The sequence below is a fragment of the Portunus trituberculatus genome, chromosome 2 (genome assembly GCF_017591435.1).
Source record: "Portunus trituberculatus isolate SZX2019 chromosome 2, ASM1759143v1, whole genome shotgun sequence".
NCBI lineage: Eukaryota > Metazoa > Arthropoda > Malacostraca > Decapoda > Portunidae > Portunus > Portunus trituberculatus.
Window position 1 is genome coordinate 11,322,692 of NC_059256.1, and position 2,500 is coordinate 11,325,191.

General features: G+C 41.8%; 1 protein-coding gene across 1 annotated transcript in view; it reads left to right on the forward strand.

Annotated features, from left to right (window-relative positions):
* Positions 1 to 2,500, forward strand: part of LOC123505635 — an 83,431-nt gene that overhangs the window by 46,509 nt on the left and 34,422 nt on the right. Inside the window, exon 3 of the mRNA XM_045257201.1 lies at positions 2,374 to 2,500. This exon is cut by the window's right edge and continues 63 nt beyond it. The gene's annotated coding sequence lies outside the window, so the exon portion shown is untranslated. The remainder of the gene's footprint in view (positions 1 to 2,373) is intronic.

Sequence of the window (2,500 nt, forward strand, 5' to 3'; positions counted from 1 at the left end):
GTTCACCAGTACTCTCAATCCTTCACCACTATTCTGTCCACCTCCCTCATGCAAGAGTTCACCAGTACTCTCAATCCTTCACCACTATTCTGTCCACCTCCCTCATGCAAGAGTTCACCAGTACTCTCAATCCTTCACCACTATTCTGTCCACCTCCCTCATGCAAGAGTTCACCATTACTCTCAATCCTTCACCACTATTCTGTCCACCTCCCTCATGCAAGAGTTCACCAGTACTTTCAATCATTCACCCCTTCCTCTGGCACACTCTGGAACTCCCTGCCTGCCGCTACATATCTCACTGTTTTAGCAAGAGATGAGATGTGAAGTTTGCAGTGAAGGACAGTATGAGTGAAGGACAGAGCGAGGATATTCAGTGTGGAAGAGGGAGACAGTTGAGTGTCACTGAAGAAGAGGGGATAGTTGTCTGGAAGGTTGTGTCCAGTTGATAGATGGAGGAATTGAGTTTGTGAGGCATTGAACACTGACAAGTTTGTGAGGCATTGAACACTGACAAGTTTGTGAGGCATTGAACACTGACAAGTTTGTGAGGCATTGAACACTGACAAGTTTGTGAGGCATTGAACACTGACAAGTTTGTGAGGCATTGAACACTGACAAGTTTGTGAGGCATTGAACACTGACAAGTTTGTGAGGCATTGAACACTGACAAGTTTGTGAGGCATTGAACACTGACAAGTTTGTGAGGCATTGAACACTGACAAGTTTGTGAGGCATTGAACACTGACAAGTTTGTGAGGCATTGAACACTGACAAGTTTGTGAGGCATTGAACACTGACAAGTTTGTGAGGCATTGAACACTGACAAGTTTGTGAGGCATTGAACACTGACAAGTTTGTGAGGCATTGAACACTGACAAGTTTGTGAGGCATTGAACACTGACAAGTTTGTGAGGCATTGAACACTGACAAGTTTGTGAGGCATTGAACACTGACAAGTTTGTGAGGCATTGAACACTGACAAGTTTGTGAGGCATTGAACACTGACAAGTTTGTGAGGCATTGAACACTGACAAGTTTGTGAGGCATTGAACACTGACAACACGAACAAATATAAGACATCGGAAGTCAAACAATAACAATAACAACACCAGACACTTTACCCTGCCACACCACGCCCTGTACTATTGAAGGGGCGCCAGTCAGCCAGTTAGGGGCGGGGTACAGGGACACAGCGCCTACAACTAACTGGCACTGGGATGGAGAAGGCGCTGGGAGGGGAAATAAGAGATAAATTTACAAGGTAGATAAAAATAAAGATAAAAAGCTGATTTTCTCTCCACACGCCATGAGGGTAAACAAATGAAGTAAACAAACAAACAAGAGTGTAAACAACATAAACAAGAAGTAAACAGCAAACAATACATTATAAACACTTCAAATGTGTGTTTGTTTTATGGAGGAGGAGGAGGAGGAGGAGGAGGAGGAGGAGGAAAAGGAGGAGGAGGAGAAATGAATGCAGGAAATGAATGGAAAAAAATAAAAAGAAAGAATAAGAAAAAAACAGTGAATGAAGAGATAAGGGAAGGAATGAAAGATAAAAACACGAAAAAAAAAGAAAAATCGTGAATGAATAAATATGAGAATAAAGGAAAAACAAATAAATAAAGAAAGAAAGAAAGAGAAAGATTACATTAACACAGTATTAATCAACTTACTACTACTACTACTACTACTACTACTACTACTACTACTACTACTAACGGGTGTCATTAGACCTTATGAGTAATTAGGAAAACTATTATTGTATACATACTTGGAAAACTGTGTGTGTGTGTGTGAGAGAGAGAGAGAGAGAGAGAGAGAGAGAGAGAGGGAGGGAGGGATTAATTTAATTTTAACAATCAAATCTCTCTCTCTCTCTCTCTCTCTCTCTCTCTCTCTCTCTCTCTCTCTCTCTCTCTCTCTCTCTCTCTCTCTCTCTCTCTGTCAATGAATGTACAATATAAACTGCTACACCTGCTAGAGAGAGAGAGAGAGAGAGAGAGAGAGAGAGAGAGAGAGAGAGAGAGAGAGAGAGAGAGAGAGAGAGAGAGTTATATAAATTTATTCGCATGGTGAAAAAGAAAATAAAATAATTGTGTTAACTTATGCAATATATTAATTTTGCTTTGTGTGTGTGTGTGTGTGTGTGTGTGTGTGTGTGTGTGTGTGTGTGTGTGTGTGTGACACACACACACACACACACACACACACACACACACACACACACACACACACACATATAAATACTTTTAAATATTAATCTACATTTAATTAATAACATATACTCTTTCTCTCACTCACTCACTCTCTCTCTCTCTCTCTCTCTCTCTCTCTCTCTCTCTCTCTCTCTCTCTCTCTCTCTGTCTAGGTAAAGCAGGAAAGAACGGCTCCTATTGGTCCAGCGCAGCGTGACGTCACAAGGCAGCAGCTCTCCGCCTTCCTGATTGGCTGAGCGAGATGGGGAAGCAGTGACGTCATTCCTGCCTCCACCAATC